The sequence below is a fragment of the Dermacentor albipictus genome, chromosome 3 (assembly GCF_038994185.2).
Source record: "Dermacentor albipictus isolate Rhodes 1998 colony chromosome 3, USDA_Dalb.pri_finalv2, whole genome shotgun sequence".
NCBI classification, from domain to species: Eukaryota; Metazoa; Arthropoda; class Arachnida; order Ixodida; family Ixodidae; genus Dermacentor; species Dermacentor albipictus.
In genome coordinates this window covers 62,554,391-62,572,552 of record NC_091823.1, presented here as the reverse complement: position 1 = coordinate 62,572,552, position 18,162 = coordinate 62,554,391, and the positions used below count along the sequence as shown (strand labels likewise).

General features: G+C 47.0%; 1 protein-coding gene across 2 annotated transcripts in view; it reads right to left on the bottom strand.

Moving 5' to 3' along the window:
• The window catches only part of Rab32 (RAS oncogene family member Rab32), a 31,946-nt gene extending 13,887 nt beyond the window's left edge, over positions 1-18,059 (bottom strand). Inside the window, exon 1 of one of the 2 annotated variants that reach the window (XM_065427946.1) lies at positions 18,041-18,059. The gene's annotated coding sequence lies outside the window, so the exon portion shown is untranslated. Of the gene's footprint in view, positions 1-15,345; positions 15,588-18,040 lie in introns of those variants that run through there. The other variant, XM_065427945.1, reaches the window with a different exon arrangement.
• Positions 18,060-18,162: the final 103 nt, after the last annotated feature.

Here is an 18,162-nt window from a genome sequence, read left to right as displayed (position 1 = left end):
GAGTCCAGCCACATTTCCCTGAGACTTCGTCGCTCACGGTGTGTACATCTGTCTCAATATAAATAAAATAAAATAAATTTACGTCGCCCCGAACGCGCTCGGCTATTCACTTACAATGACAATTCACAATACCTAGGACATTGGATAAATCGACACATTACCACGATCAATTACCAGTTAATCAACATTCATTTTATTACGCAAAGCAATACTGGTTCATGTTTTCCTGAGAAAATAGCATGTCTGCAATTCTGTATCCTCGGACCTCGTTCTTGTTTACCGCGATAGCAATTATATACGGAGTGCTCAAGGCGCATTGGCATCGCCGCCGTCGCCGTCGCCGTGCCATTTCGCTATCGACGCCCCCATGCGCGGCTCGCGCTCGGAGGGTTCGAGAGTTTCCAGAGAGGCGGAGTGCGTTTGGCTGCAAAAACGACGAATCGAACTGGACGTCGCATCCAGTTGAGCAGTCCGCTCAATCGTCTCTGCCGCAGCCAGGGCAGCGTTCTGCCTGCCGCTGCTAGCAGGAGCGTTGCGTGCACCGCATAATCCGTGGACACAGTCTATAGCGCTTCTGCAAATCTGCCGCGTGCAAATGCACTGATCGTGACTGGAACGAACAGCAAAGGTCAAGAAGCTAAAGCTAGATCTAATACTTCACTGGGCGCTGACGGTTTCCATATCGGTCTCATATTGTGCACCAACGAGGTGCCTCCAACGGCACCGATGGGAGCTCGTGATCCCGCCAGCGTTGAGGGACGCCTGGTATACATAGCTGCCGGGGCAGGAGTGGCGATAACATCGTATGTCAATTGCAGAAAAGAAGTCGGCCAGGGGAAATGAACGAACTCTTCCGGGCAATGCATTCCAATGTGCAATTGTTGAGGGGGAAAAACTGTTTATACGTGCCAGTTCTGGATTGCAGTGGCAAAATATTCAGACTGGGAGAGCTACGGGTGCGGGAAGTTTCAGCAAACCTAAAGTATTTACCTATGCGGATGCAGTGTGTGGATTTAATTAAGGTGTGCAGGAACTTTATGCTTTCGTTGCGGCGAAATGTTGCCAGGGTGGTTAAGTTGAGCATAGGAAGGTTAGACGAAGGTCAAAAGTCCCTGCCGTAGCGACGGTAGATCAAACGAACAGTTTTCTTTTGTACGGACTAAATCGTGTTAATATCGTTTTTAAGAAGAGGCTTCCAAATGATACGGGCATATTCAAGGATTGGGCGGATTAGTGCTTTGTATCTTAGCGGTTTAGTTTCTTGAGGAGTCACACAAAGGGTACGTTCCGAGCATATTGAAGTAATAGATGTACTAAATCACTAAAAAATATTTAATACATATTACTTCAATATGCTTGCTCCAAGATAAGTTGTGAGTGAATAAGAGCCCAAAGTACTTATATTCGGGTGCTTTTAGCAGAAAGGAGTTATTCAAAGCGTACGAGAGAACGGAATGAGTTAAACGCCTAGTGAATGTCATTGAAACGATTTTGGTGAGGTTTCTACTTGCCTGTCAGGTGTTACACAATGAGCAGAAGTGTGAGTATGCGTAGATAAGAACAGTATGATGTTCAGGGGAGTTACTATTGTGGTAGAGGACACAATCATCAGCACAGAGACTATGATAGTAATTATATTTTTTGGCAAGTCATTAATGTAAAGTAGAAAGAGATGTGGGCCAAGGATTATATCCAGTGGCAAGCCAGAGTAAACATTAGTAATGAGGGAGTCAGATGCATTATTGCGCGCACATTGGGAACCGTCACACAGATAACTGGCAATCCAGTCTACGAATTTACGATAATTTAGGACGAGGTTGAGTTTAAATAGTAGTTTATGATGAACGGCAGTATCGAACGCTTTGGACAGATCTTTGAAAGTTGTGTAAACCTGTGTAGCAAAGTCCAGAACTTTAGCAATGTCATGCGTGAATTCAACCGGCTGAGTTACGGTGTTAACACCACAACTGGCAATCAGTCAGTATATTACTGAATTAAGCATTCCATGATATGTTCGTAAATTATATGTTCGAGTAGCTTGCATGAGTGACAGGTTCGGGGAAATTGGTTGGTAGTTAATATCTGCTTACTACCAGATTTGTGCAAAAGTAGAATTTTAGCACGTCGCCACGAAGAAGGAACAAATGCAGTTGCTAATAATTTCTTAAAAGTAACTAAGATAACGACTATAGTCCAAAGGGAGTAACGAACAAAGAAATCATTGCAAATGCCGTCAGGACAACAGGACTTCCTATACTATCGATTTTTGATACTAAATTAAGAACACCGTCGAGTGATACAGAGAGGTAACTAATTGTTGAAGCTATATCATATTGAAAATATGCATATCGCACCCGCGCAACAGTTAAAGCAACTGTACAATTAAACTGCTTCAGTGTTCACGGAAGCACCTTGCATACACGCAACGCGAAGCGTGCAAGGTTGCTTAGAGCGCGGCATCGCTCAGAATTAGGAAACGATGCGCTCACTCGCCATACCGCATGCTGCAGATTTAGACCCACAAATAGGACGAGCGCATCTGATATCCCGGGCGAACGCGTGAAAGTGCACTTTGATCTGACAAGCGCGTACCTGCTTTTGACACGCATAGTGTACCCGAGAGAACAACGTCAGTGCGGATATAGGGCACGCGCTCAGAACGCGTGTCAAATACAAACAACCGCCCGGAGAAGCCGGTCTTATAGCAGATAGCCACGCGTCGAGCGAGTGCCATGCGCGCGGTCTGCATCGTGTAGCTAAACACTGTCGCGGAATGAAGCCCTAGCTGTTGACTTGTTTCGTCCGAACATGCGCCAGCTGCTGTCTTCTCGAAGGACGAATAACCTTTTATTTTTCTTGCGTGCAATGGAGCTGTGAAATGTACTATGAAGTGCCGAAAAATACCAAAATTTACGCAGAATTGTCAATGTTTAGGACAATGAGTGTGAGTGTAAAGTGTGTGTGTATATATATATATATATATATATATATATATATATATATATATATATATATATATATATATATATGTATGTATGTATGTTTGTATATGGTGTACAGCTGGTTGCCTTGTTTTGATGACACTTCTCGGCTGTTCTTTTTTCCTTTGTTTTCGCGTAACTTAGACTGACTTCCTCCGTTCCGTATTTATGACTTCGCTACAGCTCACGCACGCACGCACGCACGCACGCACACACGCATGCACACACACACACACAGAGAGAGAGAGAGAGAGAGAGAAAATTAGGATGATTGTAAGACGAAAAAGAAGGATTTACCCATCAATCAATCTAAAGCGCGCTTCGATTTAACCACCCTCACGCAGTTCCAGGTACCACGTTTGAAAACGAAAACTTTCAATTCGTCTAATGTTTCATCTTAATACATTCGCTTTAATAAACCACACAATCTGCAAAATTTCGTCAGGAAGAGAACCGCCAGAAGTGTCACATGTCTTGCCACCGAACACCCCCCGCCTTCCTACCCCCTTTTTTAAAAAATAATAATAATATTAAAAAAACATAACACTGCAGCTCTTTACACCGGTACTTAATAAGGCAGTTCATAATAGATAACTTTCTTACTGAAGAGCAAAGCTACTTTGCCAAAAGAAAAAAAAAATATCTAACGCTTTTACTAATTATGAAGCCACATGATTGTATACTCGTCAGTCTCATGGCCCTATGGAGTCAGTTGGAGTATCAGACAGTTAGGCATTCGTTCACGACTCTATTGCAGAAGCATTTTATTCGTTGCTGACTGTACATCCAGCTTAGGTCTAGTGTTACATTTTCCCCTTTCTACAGCGTTATCTGTTAGGACATATATTTGAAATTTTGTTTTTCTTCCTTGGTTTGGTGCTTGTGGTACATTCGCGGCACACTTCATGAATAATATAGCTTTGAATTTGCTGTTTCGTTCATGTTTAATCTAAGATTACCACTTGTACACAAAAGAGAGAAAGAGAGATACAAAAGTTTAGTGATATCTGGCGAGATCTAGCGACAGGCTTGGCGAGTTACTCCAGGTAAGGTGATGAGGGATGAAAGAAAGAACAAACACATCACATACACAAGTGTGAATCGCACTATCACAATAGGTATTTACAGAGTCTCGTTGAGGCCTGTATCCCGCATGAATGCAATGAGTTATCAAAAAAAAAAGAAGACTGCTATGCTTGTGCCATTTACGCTTCCATGACAAAATTTTAATCTGCACACCTACAGGCTATTACCGGCGCCAGACGATAAACGGTACACAGAATTAAAAAACGAAAATGCTGACTTCTCGCGAAGTCTGGCCACAGTTTGCAGTAGATTGTGCGGAAGTTTATATTTATTATATAGAACCGGTGCCCGCAAAATTCTGACGCCGACTGTACTATGGGGATGTAGCTATAGTGGTCATTTCTGTTGAAAGAGAAGGAATACTGATACAAACCACATGACTGGTAAACATTGAAGGCAATTCGCCGTGAATTGCGTTAATGACAAATTTCTGAGAAGGAACGTACTACGTTAGCCAGAAAATTCTTAACGCTTAATGGCAACGTCAGCCGCGACTTTATCACTTTCCAATTGCCTTTGCGGCTTTCTATTGTTCTACAGCCATTCTTATCCATTATCGGCCGGTGTATCTCATTGTCGGGCTCGCGTTATCTCAGTGCAGCTTTAAAATATCGGCGCTCGCTAAGGAGGGTGAGCGAACAAAAAACTGCATGGAAAAGTGACGTCCAGGGTTTATCGGTGGTCAATTGCAACGAGATTCCCGTCGCTAACGGCCGAGATAGTAAAGAAGGCACAGCCTTTTTAGTGCAACATAACGACAGCGTCACTAGAAGGACACTTTATCATCATCATCGTCGTCGTCGTCGTCATCATCCCGGCTACGCCCACAGCAGGGCAAAGGCCTCTTCCATACTTGTCCAACTACCCCGGTCATGTGCTCATTGTGGCCATGTTGTCCCTGCAAACTTCTTAATCTCATCCGCTCACCTAACTTTCTGCCGCTCCCTACTACGCTTCCCTTCTCTTGGAATTCGGTCCGTAACCCTTAATGACCACCGGTTTTCTTCCATCCTCATTACATGCCCTGCCCATGCCCATTTCTTTTTCTTGATTTCAACTAAGATGTCATTACCTCGCGTTTGTTCTCTCACCCAATCTGATCTCTTTTTATCTCTTAACGTTACACCCACCATAATTCTTTCCATAGCTCGCTGCGTCGTCCTCAATTTAAGTAGAACCCTTTTCGCAAGCCAACAGGTTTCTGCCCCGTAGGTGAGTCCTGGTAAGACACAGCTGTTATGGCAACCTGCTGTTCATGATCTGAGAATGCCTGCCAAACGCACCCCAGCCCATTCTTATTCTGCTGGTTATTTTGGTCTCATGATCCGGATCCGCGGTCACTACCTGCCCTATGTAGATGTATTCCCTTACCACTCCCAGTGCCTCGCTACCTATCGTAAACTGCTGTTCTTTTCTGAGACTGTTAAACATTACTTTAGTTTTCTGTAGAATAATATTTAAACCCACCCTAATGCTTTGCCTGCCCACTTCAGTGAGCATGCATCGCAATTGGTCCCCTGAGTTACTAAGCAAGGCAATATCATCAGCGAATCGCAAGTTACTAAGGTATTCTCCATTAACACTAAATTGTTTCTAAAGGCACACGAAGCTGCTTCTGGGAGATTTGCGTGTAAATTCAATGGATGAGTGCATGGTAGGCAGCAGACGTTAAAAAAATGAAAGCACTGCTATGCAGGGCCAGATTCTCGGATGGCTGCGCCTATCTTACGGTCAGAAAACATGCATCGAGACAAAGTGAAGAGCTGCCCTACTGTACCAAGAAGTTGCACAAGGGAATTCTGCGATTTTATGAACTATCTCTAAGTTTGTTGTAGGGAGCAGCTGATTCGGCTGATTTGATTTCCTGCAGCTGCTTCTTAAGTAAAGTCGAAGCACAATCAATCAATCAATCAATCAATCAATCAATCAATCAATCAATCAATCAATCAATCAATCAATCAATCAATCAATCAATCAATCAATCAATCAATCAATCAATCTCCCGCCAATAACTCGAAGCAAGCGTGGATTGCGAAGCCAGATTGTGAAGTTCCAAAAACGAAACTGCGCTAAATGTACTCAGGGCTGAGCCTTCAGATGCTCAAGGCAATCTGACAACAATATGAATATTTTCGCGATTATTGAAATTTACGCATCAGCATAAACAAACTATAAAATAATTCGCAAGAGACTAGAGTGTGTCGTTTATATATGGATCCATAACTCGCTAACATGTGTGGTTACCTCATTCATCCTCTGGTGTAAACTCTTGCTGTTCAATTTTTCAGAACGCATTTCAAGTCTAGCTGATTGTTGGACGTGTTCTGACTTATGTTTTAATGATCGCGTTTCATAGGATGCTGATGGTACACTTCTAACACGTGCGCTTGTGAATACATGCTCAACATGTTTAACATCTCGGCCTATATAGAAACCTGTGTTTATTGAGTCTTATATCGTTAAAGAAAAGAACATGGAGGAGATAACATTATTTGACAAGTGCATGAGAATACCTCGTACTTGAGTACTACAAGAGCAGTTGTCATTAGCATATATATTTTGGCATGGTCACAGGGGCTTCTTTTAGAAGCTAGTTTACCGCTGCTGCTCTTCGAACAAAAAATTTACATTATTGTATTGTGTCAAGAATGGCGAGTTGCGCAACAAGATTGCCACCTTGCCACCCGATTACGACAAGGGGTGCAAGACGCGCACCTCTCCCTCTCCGTCGCTGCAGCTGGGAGGCGTTCAAAGAAGCGGCCTTTGCGTTGGAATCCGCCGCCTTCCTCCAGCCCCTTCGACATTGTGACGGGACTAGTTCGGTGCGTGAACAATGATTCCGGAGTTCCCCAACGCGGAGCTGATTTGAAACGCTGGACAAGCTGCCGTGGGGACGACGTATTTTGAGCGTCTCACGCTTCGGCCTAGCACGGAACAACGAGCGACCCTCGATCAGCGCCGATAGTTTCCCGGAACGGCACCCCGCGCGGTTGCCTCTGTGTACAGAGCGCGGTTGCCTTTGTGTACGTAAACTGATCTTCAGAGCAGCTGCGAGTTGGTGATGTGTAAACGAACAGTCGCCGCGTCGTAGGACCGGCGGATCGAGTGTATAAAAACTGTGGTTGTGCGAATGCTGAGGACACACTTCTCTTGAGCAGTCATGTTAGACTGAGTCACTTCTCTCATGCAGTCCTGTTGGACTAATACTCTTTTTCTCAAGCAGTCATGTTAGACTGATTTAATTTCTGTAAATAAACCCTTTTCCTCGTTCTCGATGAGAAGCAGTTCTTCACTTCATCAACGATCTCAGCGTAAATAAGTTGGACGACGGCATGGGCCAGCTACCTCCGAATTCATGCCGTACTCCAATCTTGGCAAAGGATCACGGACGATGGGATTGAGCCCCAACCCTGACAACTGGCTGACAGCGGTGAGATGGACTTTGCGACATGGTGCTGTATCTGCGGTGAGTGCTTGGTTTTTGCTTTGACTCTCTAGGCTTCATTTTGTGGTTGTTCTGTTTAGAACAGTAGGGAAGCTAGATTGTTGTGTGTTAGCTAGGTTGTGTCTTCCTAGCTAGATTTAGAGAGCAGAATCAAGGCAGTAAAGCAGCAGTCATGGAGTTAAGGACACTGCTGAGAGACGAGTTGTTGATTGTTGGTGAGGAACTGGGCCTAGATGTACGCAAGGAAATGCTCAAATCGGAATTATTGGAGCTAATTTCCAATCAGGCCAGTGAGGAAGATATTAAAATGGGATTGGAACTTCTCAAAAAGAGAGAGAAACGGGAAAAAGAAAGAGAAGAACGGGACAGAGAAAAACAAGAGAGAGAGGAACGCGATAAAGATCGCGAGTTAAGAAAAATGCAACTGGAACTTGAAAGCAAACGTTTGGAGATGTCTCAAGGAAGTGAAGGCGCTCTGGGACGATCAAGTGAGGCAGAATCGTACCGCATGGACAGGCTATTAAGGCCATTTGAGGTCGGGACCGACATAGGCTTGTTCCTAAGCAATTTTGAAAGGACTTGCGAAAAGATGAACTTCGGCCCGAGTACATGGCCACAGCGGTTGCTGTCTATGTTGCCGTGTGAGGCGGCGGAAGTAATCGCCAGATTGAGTGTGCAGGATGCATATGATTATGCGAAAGTTAAGGCTAGTCTCCTGAAGAAATACCGCCTTTCAGCCGAAGCTTTTCGGCAAAGGTTTAGGAGCACAGGCAAGAAAGATAGCGAGGGCTATCCGGAGTTTGCATATAGCTTAAAGGCCAACCTAGTTGAGTGGCTTAAAAGCGCGGAAGCGTACGACAGCAGAGACATGATCATTGAATGCATGTGTCTAGAGCAGTTTTACAAAACCATCCCTCAAGCTGTGAAACTGTGGGTGCAAGACAGAGGTAATGTAAACACTGTGGAAAGGGCGGCTGAATTAGCCGAAGAGTACGCAACCCGTAGAAAATTGAACGCCGAGGAGGGAAACTGGGACGGTCGAAATGGACCGCGGAAACCATTTCCGTTCAAAAAGGGTGCGCAAACTAGACGATCCGAGCCTGTAGACATGGCGGAAAAGCCCGCAGAAAAGAGCGAGGAGAAACTTAACGGAGAAACCGCACAAAAAGAACAGAAAAGAAAATTCGAATCTGTTAGACCAATTCGCTGTTACAAATGCCACAAACTGGGACATATAGCTGTAAACTGCGAGAAGTCTAGCGTAGTTTTTTCCTACGTGGAGGAAAAGGATGAGAACATGGAACTTTTAAGTCCATATCTCCACGACCTGCAAGTTAATGGAAAACCATGCCGAGTGCTAAGAGACAGTGCCGCCACGCTGGACATTGTCCATCCGTCTTACGTGATGGTAGATGACTTCACCGGAGAAGTAGCGTGGATAAAACAGGTTGTAGAAGAACACAGCGTGTGTCTGCCCATGGCCAAAGTCAAAATCAGTGGACCATTCGGGGAACTAGAGACTGAGGCTGCAGTTTCCAAATTTTTGTCACTGCAGTATCCCTACATCTTTTCGAATCGTTCGAATCAGTTACTGCGTGACAGAGGGCTCAAACTGGGAGAGGGCATAGTACAGGCATTGACCCGAGGCCAAGCTCGTAAGATCGCGGCGCTTTCGGCTGAAAATGCTCAAGCTCCTCCAGCGGAAGCAGAAAAGGGCATAACTTCAATACCCGAATCCGAGCTAGGCCCGAGGGACAAAAGAACAGTTGAGGAGAGCCTGCCAACTGACCAGCTCAATGAGAGCGTAGCACTAGAGTCTCAGAGTTCTAGCCTGCAGGAAGAGCAAGCAGACGCGCTCACAAGCGAGACAGGGTCGTTATTATCACCGGCCTCAAAGAACTTCGATCAACTCTTACGCGTGGATAGAGAGTCACTGGCAGCTGAGCAAAAGAATGATGAGAGCTTAGCTAAATTACGTGACACAGCTAAAGAAGGCATTGCTAGGCGCAACGTAACGATACATGAGAAAGGAGGATTGTTGTATCGGCATTACAGAGATCGAAAGGGTAGGATTTTAGATCAGTTAGTCATACCTACTAAGTATAGGGAGGACCTTTTGAGTCTTTGTCATGGAAATGGGTGGTCCGGCCACCTAGGCATAAACAAATCAAAGGAAAGATTGCTTATGGAATACTACTGGCCTGGCTGTTTCAAAGATGTAGAAAACTTTGTAAGATCATGCGACGCCTGCCAGCGTTCTGGTAAACCAGGAGAGACTTGGAAAGCTCCACTGAAGGTAGTGCCCTTAATAACAGAGCCTTTCAGACGACTTGTAATAGACACGGTAGGGCCTCTTCCAAAAACAAAATCAGGCTACAGGTACTTGTTTACCATGCTGTGTCCGGCCACCAAGTTTCCAGAAGCAATCCCTTTGAAAGAGCTCAGCTCCACCGAAGTAGTAGACGCGCTTTTGACAGTGTTTGCACGAGTTGGGTTTCCAGCCGAAATTCAGGCAGATCAAGGGTCAGTATTCACGAGCGCACTGACTTCCACATTCTTGCAAAAGTGCGGGGTAAAGTTAATACACAGTTCTGTCTATCACCCTCAGTCAAACAGTGTAGAGAGGTGGCATTCGGTGCTTAAGCGAGTTTTGCGTGCGCTCTGTTACGAGCACAAGGAGGACTGGGAGAACTGTCTGCCGGCAACTTTGTTTGCTTTGCGAACGGTTCCACATGAAGCGACAGGGTTCTCACCAGCAGAACTAGTGTATGGGAGGACACTCCGTTCTCCACTGAGAATGTTAAGAGAGATGTGGGAGGAAAGAGGGGAGAGTCCAACCGTGGTTGAATACGTGCTAAATTTACCGGAACGGCTAAGCGCAACCCAAGAACTAGTCGGAAAGAACATGGCACTAGCTCAAAAGAACGCCAAATTCTATTACGACAGGAATGCGAGGCTTCGTACGTTTAACGCCGGAGACCAGGTAATGATCCTCAAACCTTCAAGAAAGAACAAGCTTGAAGTTCACTGGGAAGGGCCCGTTAAAGTGTTGCACAAACTTTCAGAAACTAACTATGCTTTGAGAATGCCCGGTCGCAGGAAGGAAGTGAGGATATATCACTGTAATTTGATGAAGCCGTATGTAGAGCGGAGCGGAGTCGTTAACTATACTGTCAAAGAGCCGGATGGCATTGGTACCAAGTTTAAGGAGTATAGGGCAACCTCCAACTCTGAAATCGGCCTAGAAGAAGTAGTAGAACACTCGGTAAGCTCTCATGCTCTAAGACCCGAGCAGCTAGATGAGCTAAAAGGGGTGCTAGGGGAATATCTCGACAGATTCAGCGATCGGCCGGGTAGAACCGAACTGATAACGCATGAAATTGAGCTGACCTCTACCGAACCAGTAAGATCAAAACCTTACAGGGTGTCTCCAAGACAGAGAGAGATTATGGAGGCAGAGATACAGCGCATGCTAGAGTTGGGAGTTATTGAGCCCGCTGAGAGTGACTACACGTCACCGCTAATACTCGTAGAAACCCCTAACAAGGACCCTCGTCCGTGTGTTGACTACAGGAAGTTAAATGCGATCACTAGGGATCAGCTGTACCCGATACCCAACATTGAGGAACGAATTGAAAGAGTTAGCGCTGCTAAATACATTTCAACTATAGATCTCGTGCGGGGGTACTGGCAAGTTCCCCTTTCAGAAAGTGCCAGCCGCTATGCCGCATTCATCTCGCCTGTAGGCACTTTTCGCCCTCTCGCACTCAGCTTCGGGCTGAAGAACGCGCCGTTTAGCTTCTCTAAGTTAATGGATATTGTCCTAAAGGACTTGCAGGAGTTCGCCTTACCTTATCTTGATGATGTGGCCATTTTTTCCGACAGCTGGGAACAACACGTATCGCACCTCAAACAGGTGTTCTCACGGTTGAGGGAAGCCGGCTTAACGATGAAAGCGGAAAAGTGTAGGTTTGGTTGTTCGCAGGTTACTTATCTGGGCCATGTTGTTGGTCAGGGCATGAGACGGCCGGCTGAGCTGAAAATAGCGACGATTGGAGATTTTTCTCAGCCGCGCACGAAAACGGACGTTCGTTCATTTTTGGGACTTGTGGGGTACTATCAACGGTACATTCCGAATTACTCGCAATTGGCAAGTCCATTAACCGACGCCCTCCGAAAGGGAGCACCGAGTAACGTACACTGGGATAAGGACAAAGAGAACGCTTTCCAAAGTTTGAAAACGCTATTGGTTTCTCGCCCTGTGCTTCGCGCGCCAGACTACACAAAGGAATTCATAGTTCAATGCGACGCAAGCGACAGAGGTATGGGCGTGGTACTTAGTCAGGTCGGCGACGATAACGAGGAGCATCCTATCCTCTACGCCAGCCGTAAACTAAATGTAAGAGAGGAAGCCTACAGCGCTTCAGAGAAGGAATGCGCCTGTTTGGTTTGGGCCGCCCAGAAGTTGTCGCGTTACTTGTACGGAGCGAAGTTCATCTTCGAGACCGACCACTGTCCTCTGACGTGGCTCAATCAAATGTCACACAAAAACGGCCGCTTGCTCCGATGGAGCCTCACTCTCCAAGAGTACAACTTCTCCGTTAGATATAAGAAGGGAAAGTTGCATAGCAATGCGGATGGTTTGAGCAGGCTAATTTGAATTCTGCGTTTGAGGGTCCCGCCTAAATTTTGGGGTTACTAGTGTTAGCTTTTCTTTAGGCGAAGAAAATCCCCTCTCATTTAGCAGAATTCCCTCCATGATTGCTGAATTGGTCAGCAGGAATTTGCTTCAGAAATTGGCATAGTGAAATGTAGCATTTTTTTTTTGTTTCTGCACTTATGTTGTTTTTTTTTTTGAAGCCTAGCGTGTCTAAAGTGAGAGCCAATGCACGTCATCTCGGCGCAGAGCCGTGTTGTGGGGTTCATTTTGCAGTTGCCTGTCCTTGTTGGATGTTTTGGGGCGGTGACATCAATGCACAAGTGGTCGCTGCGAGCCAAGACATCAATCCCCCCCTGACCAGCAGCCGTTCTCTTCCTGCCTAGCGGTTGTCAGCGCTAGACAGTCGAGACTTTCCGGCCCATGGAGGCGCTGTCAAGAATGGCGAGTTGCGCAACAAGATTGCCACCTTGCCACCCGATTACGACAAGGGGTGCAAGACGCGCACCTCTCCCTCTCCGTCGCTGCAGCTGGGAGGCGTTCAAAGAAGCGGCCTTTGCGTTGGAATCCGCCGCCTTCCTCCAGCCCCTTCGACATTGTGACGGGACTAGTTCGGTGCGTGAACAATGATTCCGGAGTTCCCCAACGCGGAGCTGATTTGAAACGCTGGACAAGCTGCCGTGGGGACGACGTATTTTGAGCGTCTCACGCTTCGGCCTAGCACGGAACAACGAGCGACCCTCGATCAGCGCCGATAGTTTCCCGGAACGGCACCCCGCGCGGTTGCCTCTGTGTACAGAGCGCGGTTGCCTTTGTGTACGTAAACTGATCTTCAGAGCAGCTGCGAGTTGGTGATGTGTAAACGAACAGTCGCCGCGTCGTAGGACCGGCGGATCGAGTGTATAAAAACTGTGGTTGTGCGAATGCTGAGGACACACTTCTCTTGAGCAGTCATGTTAGACTGAGTCACTTCTCTCATGCAGTCCTGTTGGACTAATACTCTTTTTCTCAAGCAGTCATGTTAGACTGATTTAATTTCTGTAAATAAACCCTTTTCCTCGTTCTCGATGAGAAGCAGTTCTTCACTTCATCAACGATCTCAGCGTAAATAAGTTGGACGACGGCATGGGCCAGCTACCTCCGAATTCATGCCGTACTCCAATCTTGGCAAAGGATCACGGACGATGGGATTGAGCCCCAACCCTGACAATTGGTATCTAACGTCCTGAAACTGCACAGCAACTTATGAGGGATGCCGTAGTGATGGACTCCGGATTAATTGTGACCACTTTGGGTTTTCTAAGTAGACGAGCGTGTTTTTGCATTTCGCTCCCATCGAAGTGCGTCTGCCGTGGCCGAACCCACGACCTCGAGCTCAGCAGCGCAACGTCATCTATAGCCACAGGGCTGCAGCGGCGGATGAGTTCGGCGATAGCCCGAGTTCACCTTTAGAGGCCACGTGTGACCTCGAAGACAGTTATACATAGTAAAGTATGCAAGTAGTAAGCAGGGTGTTGAACTTCCAATTTCACGACTGCTGATTGTGCGTATAGTTGGGGAGAACCATACCCTCGTAATGTTCCTCGCGACCATCACAAGCGCGGATGTTGCTGTGGCTGCACTTTCACCCCGATTGCGGATGAAATACACATTGTTCTGCTGCTTCAAGAGGGGGATTGGGACAGTGCTACTTCGCCGAAGCGCCATGACGATGACAACCCGCTTTTATAGTCACCACGAATCAAGGGCGTGCGGCTACTTCGTTGCAGTTGACTAACGACGCGTGGGACTCGTTGAGCCGATATAGTAGCACTACGTTCGAAAGATTTACCCCACAAGTACGACAATAGGGTAACGCTACCTTCAGCAGCGTTCAAAGAACGGGGACGCACCTGAACAAGGAATGCACATTTTTGATCCAGCGGCGGGATTCATTAAAAGACTTTCTCGCACATCGTGCGAAGAGAAAACAGACGCGTTTCCAGCACAGACCCGCATGAGAACCTAACCATAACGGTGGTCGACAGCTAAATGCTTTCGCACAGAAACCCTAGGAACATGCCACCATTTTTACGCGTTGCAACAAGATATACGCTGCAGAGTCCGGGTGAAATCAGACTATGGAGATCACACTTTATCGTTTGTTCTTTACACTGCAGCGCATGCATCTTTCAGAGTATAGTTTATTCAGGTGATCATATACTGTGCACTCAGGTTTAAAAAGAAGAAAGGAAAAAGCCGAGCGCAGCACAATTTTAGGCGTGGCATGAAATGAGCTTTTGTCAGGTTTGAAACACTCGCTCAAAAGTCAACGAAGTCCGGTGCGTTATAGCGGTGGAAGAAAGAATGGTGCTTCATTGATTGCAATGATGGTGCTTGATGGCCCATTGTTACGCCTGGTCTATCAGGTTGTGCCGCACTGGGTGACTGGCTGCGCAATAATTTCGACCTCGTGACATTCTTTAACGTGGTCAGAGAACACACCGTAACGATGTTCTTGGATTCCGTTTCAAAGGGAACGCGGCCACTTAAGTCGCACAAGAGAGCAAAAACGTAGACCTGCAATCATGAAAGTCGATAAGCGTGGAATGCTAAATTCAGGCGACTTATGGCACTGTCATATAATGGGAACTAAGTTATACGCAACAAAATCGGCACTAAGCACAAGATTCCACAGGTTTCATTTTTTGATCCTGCCATTCCCATTTCGTGCTTCGCCTTCTAGACTTGTCTCGTGTGCCGAGGCCGAGAAACTCAACTTCGCCTCAAAACAACAACCCGAAGTGCTGTGATCCGGAACGGCTAGTTCGAAGACGGCGAACAACAATCAGCAGAATGCTCGCGCGTTCACCGCGGCAGCAGTTCGATAAAACGTAAGCAAGTAAATTATTTATTCGAAAGTACATCTTGCTAACCTAAGGTGACAGAAACGGCAAAGCGCACGCGTGACTCAAACGCGTTGAAACAACGAGCGGCGCCGATGCAACGGAACCTCCCCATCCGAAGGGGGCGCGAAAACAACCCGTGGTTTACACGAGCAAGTCTTGTTCGAGAACGTTCTCAAGGGCCAGCTCGCCTTCGTACGCGCCCATAACGATCCTCGATGGTAATTCTGACGGTTGTTACGAGGGTGTACTCGAAGACCTGAGGAAAGGCAGAACGAAAGGAATACTCACGGCCTAAATCCTCAGTTCCTTTCGCTGGTTCGAGAAAGCGGACGGCATGGCAAGCGATCGCTTCAGTGGGACGAGATAAGCGGCGACAATCTGCCGCTGTGACTGACGCCTGGTGAAGGACGCCCGTACTGCTATCTGTCGGTGAAAAATGCCGCTGGAACGCTATCGCCCGGCGAACCCACTGACATGGCCACCGGATTGAAGCAGCCGGGTTCTATCCGCAGCCACAGCAGCCGCAGCTCTATCCCGGGCTTGAGTGACTCTCATAGCTCGTATTTTTTTGCGTTTCTTGCGCCAACATCGACTGAGTGCGTCATAGCGACAATGATAAGACACTTCTTACCGGTCGCTTTAATTCTGTGCATGCAGTAGATTCGAAACGACAAGCGGTCCCAAAGCAACATAGCATCTCTGTAGTTACTTCGTGCTGCTGATTGCTTTTATGTTCAATCGCTCTTGACAATGGGCCCAAATCTAATGTCATGGCTAGCTCGCTTAGTAGCGTATGCTCATGTGAGGAACGCATATTCGAGCGGCTAAATCAGGCTGGCGATTGGTAAATGACCGTTTCAGAAGCCTCTGTAGGAAAGGGAGGGGAGGAGAATTCCGGCCCTTGGTCGGAAAAGCACTGCGCAGATATTAAAACATACTATGCGAACGTAACTAATGATTCAAATGTTTGTGCAAATTGACACGAATGCAGTATACATTGTTTACGCAAACGTAATGCTAATGAGGCAATTGCTTGGATGTATATAGGTGCGCCTTCCAATTCAATTCGGCACAAATGCACATTGCATTCATTAGACACAACGTCCGTGCCTGTTGTTATTTTGCGCTGAACATCATCTACCACCATTCACAAGATAGTTTCTTCACAATGCGCATGTTTAGAAATGACACGTATGGTAATCGCCAATGCAAGTTCAACTAACACCATTTGAGAAGGTTGCACGGGCTTCATGTTAGGAATGGCGGCGACGTACCGAATCAACTCGTATACATCATGGCCACTGCTGGCAGCCCGCATCAAATGCATCAATAGATCCACACAAATGGACTCACAATCGTGATTAGTGCCTCAGCTGGACTCCAACATGGCTCGAACTAAGAGTCATTAAGAAATAAAGTTTCTAAATCTCTCTCTGTTCAGGTGTTAACTAGTCTAGGGAAGGCACTGTCAAAATTTCTGACGTTGTGGAAAGCAGCTGCGCGGGAATATCATGGTGACGTCGCCATCTGTCTTTCGTTCTGCTATGTCCCGTGCCTCGGCTGTTTATACAATCGTCGAGGCGCCGTATGCCCAATCCTCGCCCCATCCGGCTGCCTCAGTTCTCAAATGGCCATATCCGCTTACCTGAACAATGACCGAACCGAAGCCGAGCCGCTGACCGTCACTCAGGACACAAGCAAGACAGGCAACCTGCCAACCATTATGCAGTGCGCATTGTAACTGAACAAACTGTCTTTAAAGACATAACATTGGCGACGATGCAAAGAAGTTCCACACACCGCACGTAGCTTATCCCTGCGACTGAGACCTCCATGGCGACGCGCGGCTCTATTGAATAATTTTTTTTTTCGGAACTGGCTGGACATCGCGGTCAGAGCACCTCAAAATTTACTTGGAGGCCAACGGCATCAAGGAGGACGTTCGGGAACGTGCCACTTTGCTATGACAGAATGAAGATGGCACCCAAAATTTTGATCACCGTCCCTTTTACGGATCTCGTCTCCTTCCTCCGGCCGCCAGCATTTAGACGCACAGCGCTTCGAGATTTACAGCAGATGCTGCTTCCAGCTTTGGTACTAGATGCCAAGCAAGTCCATTGCAACTTGCGTAGCAGCGCAAAATAAACTCGCAACTGAGTGTAGTTTCAGTAATACAACACCGGGTGTCACAACAGTCACAATCGTTCAAAACATTGTCAAGCTCAACTCCTTCACCAGGAACGATGCTACCGCTTGACATCATGCTGCATGATCGGTTTGCCTCCGACGTACAAGACACCATCGTCTAGTAGGTACTGCTTGCTGAGAAGGACCTCGCTTTCCAGGAGGTTCTCGACACCGCATTTCAAGCAAAGCACGTCAAGGTCCATTAGCAGCACATCAAAGCCAAGGCATAGCGGGCTCCGCTTCCGCTGTGACGAACAGCACAACCCGGACAGCTGACCCTTCCGCACTGCCAGATACCGCTACTTCAAACAATAGGCCACATTGACAAAACATGCTCGAAGTAAAAGCGCAAAGAACGAAGCAAGCAACTCGCTTCTAACAAGTCGCACGCTCCATATCACAAGCTGCGTGCTGCGGACCAGCCTGAAGCGTAGCAAGAAACGAAATTGCATGACTTGAATGTCGTGACGCCCATCCAAGACTAAATGTTAAAGGTGCAACGCTCGAATTCCAGGTTGTTTCAGAAGCTGCCTAGTCACTCTTCAGTGAAGAAACATTCCGAAACGCATGGCCCAACCACCCTCCCCCTTCCCCCACAAGCAACATTGCCTTGCGGACATGGTCTGGAGAAGGCCCCCAATCTTTGGGTACAGTGCATACAGCATACATTGCCGCTAGTTGTAATGGAGGCACCAGGTTGTAATCAGCTCGGCCGCAGCTGGTTCCACTCACTTGGCATCCCACTAAATGGCATTGTTCACGTCCACTGCGACAGAAGTGCGACTACTGTACTCACCAAGCACGATGCCGTTCTTGACTGGCAACATTAGCGGGTACAAGGGACTGACTGCTGAGTCGAGCAGCACGATTCAGATTGTCCTAAGCTCTTACGTGCATGGCCGATTACATTTTTCCTGA